We start from the raw sequence: 11,183 nt of genomic DNA on the forward strand, positions 1-11,183 counted from the left end.
TCCATTTCCTTAGTGACTTTGCACCTTTTCTCCATCCTTTTTAGATCCACTACCAGTGTACCACTTGAAGGTGCCTTTGCTTTTGTTGGTGTAGAGCATTTCCTCTTCACTTTTCAGTGAGACTCCTCCCATTTGCTTGGCCATAGCTTCTTGACCTGCAAGCAAATTTTCAAACTCAACAAGCAATAGTTGTGTCGGCCATCCTTGTATAGCGGCAATGAACCCTCGATATTCGGGTCTCAAACCATGGATACTTATTCTCTTCATCCTGGTTTCCCCAATAGGAGCTGTTAGATCTAATTCTGAAATTTCGCGGCATATCGACTTCACCTTGTGAAAGTACTGGGCAATCGTCATGTCGCGTTGTACCATCGATAGCAGCTCATTCTCGAGAAGTTGCAATTTTGTATCATTCCTCTTCGAAAAGAGTGTAACAAAAGTGTCCCATGCTTCCTTTGGCGTTTTAGCATCCCGAATGTGCTCCAACATTTCTTCTTCTATTGTGGTCTTTAAGGCAAACATTGATTTGCCTGCTTTAATTTTCCACTTCTGCAAGACGCCGTTAGCATCTTCCGCTGCCGGTTGTGTAACTTCACTACCACCGACAACCTCCCACAAGTCTTGACCTTGAAGGTAAGACTCTATACACGTTGCCCACGTGTTATAGTTTTGGTTGTTGAGCTTATTGATTCCTCCAACAACTTGAAGATCACCCATCGTATCGGCAAGACTTTGACTACACCGAACAAGCTTGAGTGACTACCGTGCAGAGTAATACACTACTCTCGACACAAAGAAGCTCCCTCTCAAGGTTTGTGATAACCCCAGCAATAATCTCAAGAAATCTTTTTTGATGTGGAAGATCAGTCAAAACTGCAACCACAGAGCATACTCGGAATTTCAAGAGACTTTACAACCAATGCTCTACCAAGAACGATCCTTGACCGACTTGGCTCTGATACCAAATGTTGAATAAGAAGAGTATCCAAGATAACTCTAATGATCCCAAGAAGAAGAAAAATTTAGCACACTTTTAAAGAAAGCTTACAAAACAAACTAATTAGCAAAGCTTTTCTTATTTAGCTCTAGGCTTTGTTTTTCCTTGGATGATCTACAATGCTTGGGGACTTGGGTATTTATAGCAAACCAAATGAAAGCTACACCACACACTTAATTAAACTAAGATTATTTATTACCCCACAAAACCCATTAATTGCACCTAATTTTTTCCACTCAACCATACCTAACATTGCCTAACTTTCCACTCAACCATACCTAATTTTGACATTGATTCTCAACATACACTACGTTAAAAGCATGAATATAATTGACGCTGTTGGGTAAGAGGGTTAAACGCTCTTAACTACTTAAGATAATGGATTGCTCATAATCTTAAGGAAGAAGAAAAAAATAAAAAATCTGATAGGATGCCATCAGAGGTGCAGTGGATTTGGTATGAAGTTTCTTCACGGTAGGTTTTCTCAATAAATATGAAAACAACACATGACCTCTCATCCACGGCACACAAATTCTGTCACAGGAAATAATCAATTCCCTTCTATTTATTTGGATCCAGTAAGTCATCTTCCTGCAATACCATACCCACCATGCGTGCACGATGTTTCAACTCCACAACATGAAATCTGTCTTTTCATGATCTGGTGATCGTTGTGAACATCCGAATACTTTGACCTTCTGATTAACTGGTTAATCCCACTTGTATTTCGTGTCCCTTTGCCTTAATCGTTTCGGTTTGCTAGAAGGATAGATCATGGATTATATATAGATCATTTTCTCGCGTCCACACGCACGCACACAGTTTATCCACTCGATCGATTCAAGTTGCTTGGGTTGCGAAAAAGATGGCAGATCGATTCTTCTGGCTGCAATGCAATGCAATGACATGACTTGACATGCTTGAATATTTGAAATGAAGGCAGATGGATGAGACGGACTATGTGTTGTAGCTTTAGTTGTTGTTGCGCTTCATTAATTTTCGGATAGACAAATTACCTATTCGAGTGAGAATGATTGGCTCTTGTTTATCTGAATTCATCCAGTGATGCATAGGTATGACCAGCTATAACAATTATGTGTCATTAAAAAAAGACTGCAGGTTTGGCATTCTTATCATTAAGCAGCAACATGCTCATCATTGCACTTGATCATTCAATAGTTGTGAGGACATATTCCAATTTTGGCATAGATCACCGACTTGCCAGTGGCCAAGGGCAGGGTGTTTTGAAAGAGGGAGATTGATCAAGTTGCTATGACATCAGGGAAGAAAATTGTCCAAATTGGATTATTCATTTTCTTTCTACCCACCTATGTATTTGTGTTTAAGAATGCGGTAGGTTGTGTGGTTTTTCATGTTCTTTCATGTAGTACATTTGTGTTATTTATCGGAATTTAAATAATTTTAGGTTCACAGGTTCATAAAAGTAAATTAGGATAATCTACATATATTTTATTTTAAAAAGAATTACCAAAAAAATTAGGCTAAATACACTCTAATATCTCGCCCTAAAGTTTTAAGCCAAAAGCATCGGAGAAGAAGTTGTTTCTAAGCTAGAACTAAATTTTCTAGGCTAAAAAAATTAGGTTTTAACCCCAACCATTGAATTTGGTCTAAGGGGAGGGGATTGGGCTAGCAACACAATGTGCCAACGAGTTACTAGGTATCAAACTCATCATAAATATAATACATCTTTCTCATCCATGTGAGTCAAACTTGAGACCTTTCACTTACAAGTAAAGTGAAATACCATTAGACAATAATACTAGTTAGAGTGGCCTACAGATGCCTTCCAAATTAAAGGAACCTCGAAACTTAGGATTCATTGATGTCTAGGATTGTCTTGGTTTGGACAATCACTAAATATAATGAATGTTGAAGAGAAATATGAATGTCAACAAGCTTTGCATAATTTGTCTAAGAGAAGGTAGAAGATGGAAACGTTGTGAAGAAAAATTGTCCATTTTGATCCTACCATTTTTGTGGGGATTATGAGGGATAAATTTTCTTCATGATTTTCTGCCTTCTAACTTTGCTTGGACAAAATATGCAAGTAGGCATCCATATTTTCATTCAACATCATTGTACTGCGTTGTCCAAACCAAGCCAGTTCTAAATATTAAATGAGCCCTCGAATCCAAATTTATCCAAGTTTACCTTCATCTTGAAAATCCATCAAAAGACCGTTGAGTAATTTTTTTGATGTGGGGGGTTTACATTGTCACATGGTATAATACAATTTACTTATATCGTACATAACATGTATTATATGTTAATACTATTTCCATGATTCATAAAATATGAATTTGTATTCACATTCATAAAATATGAAGTTAATGAACCATATTATTATTCACTTATAACATATGTTTTGTTAACGCCACTAACACGGTGACAATGTGAATATGTGACAATCACACTCAAACGTTTCTCGTGGTCACCATATATTCAATATGATTTAGCTTTCATCACATTAAAGGTTTTCTTGATTGCTGTCTTGTCTTCAAGCGCATACGCGAATAATCTTCACCTATCATGCTCTTTTGAACGCCTATAAAAGGCCAACTTTGCAACACCAACTACCAAGTTAGCAACTCTGCATGGGTTACCAGCTTTCTCAACAGATTTGAGAAGGAAATACAGAAACGCTGGGAAGATGAGTACCACTGAAACAGTCTTTAGCAACCACGCTTTCTCCATGCCTTCCGCCGGTGGGCTCCAAGTAAATGAGAAAACTAGCAAGAACAACACCCCATGCAACTTCCAGATGCCTCTGCACTACCCAAGGTACCGGAAGAGTGACTATGAGAGCATGCCTGAGTGGAAGCTGGACTGCCTTTTGAAGCAGTACGGCCTCCCAGTCATTGGGGATGTCAACCAAAAGAGGAAGTTTGCCATGGGAGCCTTCCTTTGGCCTTCACAATACGAATGAGAAACCCTAGCCAGTAGCTTAATGGCTACAATTTCTACTAATATTCCACATATATGGTGTTGCTTAAGACTACTGGCATGCATGTATACCGTGGAATAATATTAATTAGTTTTTAGAAGTATCCCTTAATTAAGTACTCTGTCTGTTTGTATTTAGCAGTATATATTACTGTCTACTTTTATTATTAATGTAATCAAAATAAGGGTTGTAATATAAAGTGCGTGATATATTAATATTATATTGAGCGGTTGTTTATGTATAAGTTGATTGAGAAGGTCTAGCTAACTGAATTTTTACAAGCTCCTCTGGTGGGAGTGATTAGGTAAGCTATACGTTGGTGTCTAGTGGTGTTTATCTCCCATTTTGTTGGAAGAGATCCCACGATTGAATCCTCGAACCTTTTAACTAAGAAGAAATGCGAGCATCAAACACCTAGAGGACGTAATTTTAACCAAGTAAATATTCCGCATGCCATTCTGCAGATCATTGGCACATAATTGAGTCAGCATAAAGTTATGGTTTTTATTTGTATAAAATAGACTCATCGACTTTACATATCTGTTTGATCAATACCTTATATTACATTAAACATTGGATAGAATAATATCTTTAGTTAATTTCGAGAAAGGATGCCATCAGAGGTATAGTGGACTTGGCATGTAGTAGTTGAAATCAGAGTGTGCAACATGCGTAACAAACGAAGGAACAAATGGATTACAAAATTATGAATATTACACAATTAACGAAACAAAAAACAACACCACAAATTTGCCAAGATTACTACATAACTCGAAAGGACTGTAAAACTTAAGAAACCTTACCTCGGATGAGCTAGGTTCAAATTCTAAACTAACAAGCAACCCAAATAACTAAATATACATAAAATAGTAATATTTTCAAACAACCCCATCAAACTCATGGGGGCACACAACATGAGTTTCACAACAAGAAGTCAGATGCAGATTGTCGATGCGGGTGCTAATGCTGATGCCGATGTTGATGGCGATGATGCGGGTGCTAATGCTGATGCCGATGCTGATGCCGACGCTGATGCCGATGCCGATGCTGATGCCGATGCCGATACCAATAACAAACAACGGAAGAGCAAGCACAGACTGACTGACACAAAACTGAGAGCAGATCAAACCTCAAATGATCAAACATGTTTTAATACCAAGTTAAAAATAGAGTACACATATAGACGAACGAAGAAATAATCCCAAAATTACTAATATTACTCAATTAACTAAATGGAAGAACACTTAAAATTTACCGAGACGGCTACATAACTCGAAGAGACTATATTGTGACTAACTTATTTTTCATACTAGACTACAAGTTATGTTTATAAAAAACAAAACTAACTCGAATGGACTAGACCCAAATTCTAAACTAAATAGCAAAATCAAATAATTAAATAAACATAAAACATCAATAGTTTCTTCATAGCAGGTTCTCTCAATAAATTTGAAAACACATGACCTCTCATCCACGGCGCACACACACTCTGACACCAACCAGCAGAAAAATTAGTTATCTTTATTAATCTGGTCATCCTCCTGCAATGTTACTTGCTAGCCAAGCAACTCTCCAGTCTCCGTCGTGCATGAAATTTCAATTCCACAACCTGAGATTAAAGTGGATCAATGATAATCTTGTATCGTCTCACTGGTACTAGAATGTTCCAGCGGCCTCAACTAGCATGAAATCTGTAGTAGGGCCTAATTGTAAGGTAGTAGTATGAAATCAGTTCTTTCTTATTTGATGGATAATGGTGATTAAACTCGTTTTACTTCCTTGTAACTAATGACATGTTTATTTACTTGAAAGGAAAATGATATGAAGATTATGTTTTCCAGATGATATTTTGCAAGCCAAATGATGTGGCGGTTGATAGTTGGAAGTTGATGGTTGAATTCCAACTATCAACCGCCACATCATGTGGTCTATAAAAGATAGGTCAAGTAGATGGTCTCTCTAGCTAGCATCACCCTTGTTGTGCCTTGACCCGTTCGTTAGTGCGGAACCGAGATTCAGATTACAACCTCACCAAAATCACACACAGTTGAACAAAATAAAATACAAGAAATAAAGACATCGAGAAATTTACGAGGTTCGGCAAAAACCTGCCTACGTCCTCGGAGAGATATTGCTCTTCACTATGAGAAAAACAGTACAAGTTACACATGAGTTAAATCGACATAACCCAATCCCATAACCCTTGTACACCCACTCACAGGATTTTCCCAAGAGCCTCACTCTACCCCAAGAGTTCTTTCACAAGAGATCTTTCACTCTAGCTCTCTTGATTTCTCTCACCCATGCCCATGGTAGAGCCAAATGCTCACACCATCTCTTTTGGATGCTTTCCTTCTCTCATCCGTATCCTTGTTTTGCCAAATGCTCTCTTTTTATGCTTTTCTTAATCCAAGCCTTCTCCCACAAAACATGGCTTTGAAAAAGCCACAAAACATGGCTTTGAAAAAACCACAAAACATGGCTTTGAAAAAGCCACAAAACATGGAGCAATTTAAGCCACAAAACAAGCCACAAAACAAGGAAACATTTGGCCATTATCCAACAATCTCCACCTTGGCCAAATTGTACCAAAGTCCATTGGCCTTACGTACCAGCATGCACACTCTGAATCAACCTCGTTGGTCCTGTTCCGATTCAGTTACTGCCAATGCATGTGCAGCTGCTGCAAGCTAAAAATCACCATTTAGCTTCAGACAGGATCTCAACACATCCTCGTCTCCTCCAACAGGTTTTCCTCCTCTTCATTGTCTGCAACCTGGAAACTCGTCAGCGCGCCTATTTCCAGCAACAACCCATCGAGCCAGACAAAATTCCCACACTTCCTCCTACCTCAGGACATTCTCATCACCTGTGAATCCCATAGCTCCACCTACTGCAAAACCCCTGCAACACTTGAGACTAAACATCACCAGGAGAAGTGTTGCTTCGAGTACCTAGAGGGCATACTCAAAGTCTTCCACCACAAACTTGCTAACCCGGCCTTGCACCCGTAGCATTGTGGACCCTTGCCTCCGGAACAGGATCTGAACCTGCTGTCTCTCTCAGATCCTCTTTCCAATTTTCTTCCACGATTTCAACCTTGAATAACTTAAGCAGTCTTGTGCCCACCATCATCCATGGTCTCTTGTGTGTATCATTCCACACCAAAGAAGCTTGCACCTGCTCCAAACTTACTGTTTCTTTCCTTGCAGTAAAGTTTCACAAGGTTCTCGTACAAATCTGAAAGTGAGGTAAGAAGAAAGAGGCCTTTGTCTTCTTCCTCAACATCAACTTTCGCAGTTGATCCAAGCATCCCTAAACACGGCTTCCATTTCTTCAGGCTTCCATTACTCTCCTTTACCAAGAGCAAAAACCGCCTCTCCCTTTAAACTGCTCAACTGAAAATTCCATGGTGAACAACAAATCTGGACCTCCAACGAACCAAAGCCCCCAACGATGCTCTGATACCAATTGGTGTGCCTTGACCCGTTCGTTAGTGCGGAACCGAGATTCAGATTACAACCTCACCAAAATCACACACAGTTGAACAAAATAAAATACAAGAAATAAAGACATCGAGAAATTTACGAGGTTCGGCAAAAACCTGCCTACGTCATCGGAGAGATATTGCTCTTCACTATGAGAAAAACAGTACAAGTTACACATGAGTTAAATCGACATAACCCAATCCCATAACCCTTGTACACCCACTCACAGGATTTTCCCAAGAGCCTCACTCTACCCCAAGAGTTCTTTCACAAGAGATCTTTCACTCTAGCTCTCTTGATTTCTCTCACCCATGCCCATGGTAGAGCCAAATGCTCACACCATCTCTTTTGGATGCTTTCCTTCTCTCATCCGTATCCTTGTTTTGCCAAATGCTCTCTTTTTATGCTTTTCTTAATCCAAGCCTTCTCCCACAAAACATGGCTTTGAAAAAGCCACAAAACATGGCTTTGAAAAAACCACAAAACATGGCTTTGAAAAAGCCACAAAACATGGAGCAATTTAAGCCACAAAACAAGCCACAAAACAAGGAAACATTTGGCCATTATCCAACAACCCTAGCTATGGAGAATCGTGAATCGGGGAAGTCATGAATAGCTAGTGAAGAGTAGGAGCTAGAGTATGAGATCAACTGGACCTCCTCCTGATTCCTGGTTTTCAGGTATTCGATTGCGGAATTGCAAAGGAAATTCTATTTACTTATTTATTTCATATGTGTCAATAAACGCATGACAATTCAAGCATCGAATAACTCAAGTTCCCTGTCTGTAAACATGACAAAACTAATGCCACTTATATTACTGGTCCTTTGCCTTATTTATTTTAGTTTGCAAGGGACAAGGATAGATGATAGAACACTACTCTCGCGGGCGTACATTTCATCCTCTCGATCGATTCAAGTTGCTAGGGTTGAGAAAAAGATGGTAGATTCTTCTGGCCGCAATGCAATGCAGCGACATGATTGAATGTTTGAAATGAAGGCAGATGGATGAAATGAATTCGATGGACGAAGGGTTCGAGTGAGAGAATGACTTGCTGATGTTTTGTGGTTCAGTTAGATGTTTATCTAAATCCATCAACTGATACATCAACACAACGAGAACTATCACAATTATATAGACCATCGATCACCAAAGAAAAAGACCGCTTTTGGCATCATTGAAGAGTTGTGCAGACTCGTTCCAATTTTGGTATAGAGGCCTAGCTGGCCAAGGGAAACATTGATCAAGTAAACATCGACAACATATCAATCAAATATCAACAGCATAGGTATACAAAAAAATAGATGATATAGTAGTTGAGATTTGAAAAATGAGCATATTGGCCAATTTCCCAAAGAAGTTCTACAAAAGAATTTAAGATGTAAAATGCCTTGAAGTGGCAGATGTAAAGTGTCTTGGAATGAGCATTCTACATTTCTTTAGATCCATCTTCGTCGGAAGATGTAAATAAAAATGTATATTTACATATATTTTTATACATCTTTAGGAGGTGGGCAATGCCAATCAAAAAGAGAAGAAAAAAAAAATGAGATCCTAATTTACATATCTCCCGTTAAAGTAAAATTTCTTCGCTGAAGATGCTCTTGTAAAACAATATTCAAAGGATTCCAAGTTAAATCGAGCATTTTGTTGGCATTTGGTAGCATTATGAGCACACTAATTCTAGCATTACGACTAGATACATTACAACAAGGGCCTTATAGCTCATGTTGTTGAAAACATTTGTTTACCTCTAATCTCGAGGTCCTGCTTTTGATAAGTCCTCCCAATATCACTTGTATTATAAAGTTAAATACATTGCAACAAATGAAAATATTACCATGTAGGAGTTCAAGGTTCCACAGAGTATTGTCCAATAATTTTTTTTTCTTGAACAAATGATATTATCTATACTAAGAGAGTGGGGGAGTAGGGTAGTGGGCTAAACCTCATAATGGGTTAACCATATAATATGGTTCAAATTTGCTTTTGGCAAGAATCAAACTTAAGACCTCTCACTTACAAATAAAGAGAAATATTACCAAACCGTAGTACTAAGTGATTGTATTGTGCAATAATTTATTTGCTACATAAATCATTAGGGTAGTGTCTACTAATTCCATGCTAAGGGACCTGGAAACTTTAAGTCCAAAATATCCCAAGTTTTACCTTCATCATGTACACATAAGAATACATCATTTAAAGACAACTCTTTTTTAGTCTTTTAGAAGTGCAATTTAACCATCGAGTAATGTTCGAACCCATTCCATCCTTTGGAATGATGTTCGAACTCATCGCGCAGGATGCTCGAATGCCACCCACTTTTAAAAATAAAATAAAATAAAAATATTTGAATTGTCAAAATTGGGCCAAGGAGCCTAAGGTTCCAAAGATTTTTCGGGTGGAGGTTTACACAACTGTTAAAAAAGGCCATTGTCCAGGTACAAATTTCACCCCACGCAAAGTTACCAGCATTACCGGCCTTGTCTCGGGGGCTTTTGCCAATTTTTACCATATGAAACATAATAACAGATAGCCTCCTCACCTTTTCCCACCAACGCCATTGGTCTCACAACCCTTTGATTCTTACAATTTCTCTAGGAGTAGGAGTCTCTCTCTCTCTCAGAAGAGCTCTCTGGAGGCGCTGCAGGCAGACTCCGAGAGCTTAAGAGAGACGTGAGACCTTTCTCTCGTGGGGTATTATCCGAAAGAGTCAACAACAACAACAACGGCGGCCATTCCCAGGCTCTCTCTTAATCGTCTTGCAGTTGCGGCTATTGCTGTCATCATTTTTGGCATTGCCATTTCTGCTGTTTAGGCAAACCCCATGCCATCCGCTCCCGCTCCCGCTCCAGCTTCCAGTAACAGCCACAGCGATGGTTAGTTCTGAATCAGTTTTTCCCCTTCTGTTTTCCTCTCCCTCTTTTCTCATTGTGTACTTTGGATTCGACATTTCATGGTTTAGTGGTATTCATGGGGGTTAACATCTTATTTTCAGGGACAAACATTGACCAAGGGATTGCATACTCACTAATGGTGCTGGCTCTTGTGCTTACATACCTAATCCACAGTGCCGACATTCCCGGCTTCTGAGCTCAAGAACAAACGAAGGAATCAACGGAATCAGGGATAAGAGTTTTGTTCAGTCAGATGGATGTTTTGTGTATTCCCTTGCTCATGTGCTGTGTTATGGGATGTCCATTGTACTAATTCTGGCTTTGACAATTTGTTGCTGTTTGACAATTGCATTTCCAGAATTCTGTTTATGAATAACATGAAGCAGAAAAGTAGAAGACGAAATATAGCACATTTGTAAAATGCTAAACAAATCCAGATCAGAATAACATATTGCAAACATCATTTCCGATATCAGATACAAAGCACGGAGTTACGTAGTAATACAACCTCAATAATTGTCAGTTTTTCACCATCAAAAATTCAAAATGAAGAAGGGAAGGAAAGAAGTCATCCGTACGAGAAAGATCTTGGCCTAAGAATCCTATCAGCACCAAATGCAATCAGGCTTTCTGATCAATTTGGCTTTGCATCCTTCTGTTCCTGGTCAGCTAGTGAAAACTTCTTCACTTTCTGTTTGGAGACGAAAGAAACATGTTAGTGTTTGCATAAATGAAGGCACAAATTTGAATTCAGAAATTAAATGATACCATAGCTACTGACCTAATAAGCAATAGTGACTCAATAATCAAGATTGTAAGAAAGTATCATCGTT

The 11,183-nt window shown here is 38.8% G+C and overlaps 1 long non-coding RNA gene across 1 annotated transcript; it reads left to right on the forward strand.

Annotated features, from left to right (window-relative positions):
- Positions 1-9,928: 9,928 nt before the first annotated feature.
- LOC148696245 (uncharacterized) lies at positions 9,929-10,813 on the forward strand. The gene is made up of 2 exons (XR_015963560.1): positions 9,929-10,332; positions 10,452-10,813. It is a non-coding gene; the product is annotated as an uncharacterized LOC148696245 (long non-coding RNA).
- The last annotated feature ends 370 nt before the right edge of the window (positions 10,814-11,183 follow it).

Source organism: Pyrus communis, chromosome 6 (assembly GCF_041283825.1).
Source record: "Pyrus communis isolate YQ-2024b chromosome 6, ASM4128382v1, whole genome shotgun sequence".
In the NCBI taxonomy this organism is placed as follows: domain Eukaryota; kingdom Viridiplantae; phylum Streptophyta; class Magnoliopsida; order Rosales; family Rosaceae; genus Pyrus; species Pyrus communis.